This window comes from Solanum tuberosum, unplaced genomic scaffold (assembly GCF_000226075.1).
Source record: "Solanum tuberosum cultivar DM 1-3 516 R44 unplaced genomic scaffold, SolTub_3.0 scf00140, whole genome shotgun sequence".
In the NCBI taxonomy this organism is placed as follows: domain Eukaryota; kingdom Viridiplantae; phylum Streptophyta; class Magnoliopsida; order Solanales; family Solanaceae; genus Solanum; species Solanum tuberosum.
In genome coordinates this window covers 649,269-650,014 of record NW_006239064.1, presented here as the reverse complement: position 1 = coordinate 650,014, position 746 = coordinate 649,269, and positions in this window count along the sequence as shown.

Sequence of the window (746 nt, the reverse complement as noted above, 5' to 3'; positions counted from 1 at the left end):
TCAATTTTGGAGTCAAAACGGGAATCGTGGGACCCGCACCGAACTGTCCGAATTTGACTCCGTCAAGAGACCCTAAACAGCACTCCAAACTTGTGTTCCAAAATGGAACACAATCCGAGGCTCAAAACACAGCAAAACCAACAAGCAAGAAAACCCACTTTAATAAACTTAAAGAAACCCTACTGCAGCAGTCAAAACTCAAAATAAACGAGAATCGAAAGGTGCCCAGCACTCCTTGAACACTCTAAGATGAAGTCATGACAATTCTCAACTTGTGGGACTTCGAATCACCCAAAACCGAGCTAAAATGAGTGAGATATGACCAAAATAATAATACCAAAAACAATTGCTCGAAAAAGTCACTGCAGTCAGGTTTTATCGCGAAAATACCTCAAACGGGAACCCCAAACCACTATCCGAGCTCACCAACGCGTTGTCCTTGAAAAATCTCACAACTTTGCCTTTTGAATCGCCCAAATCGGATGAAAGATGAGAGAGTAAAGAGAGTTTGAAGTTTTGGGAATATTGCTGAAAATCTGCAATATATTGCAGATTTTCTGCAATTTTTCCAACAACTAAAAACCCCGACAGGGTACTCCGATCTCGTTCGGAACCCCGTGCACGCAAACGAGATATGCAACCATACGAAATTCGATATTCAAGACTCAACTGCGCAGTCAAAATTTCCATCAGAGGTCATTTAGATAAAAAGTGGGTCCCACTTCCAAAAGTCATTTTAAGTCAAA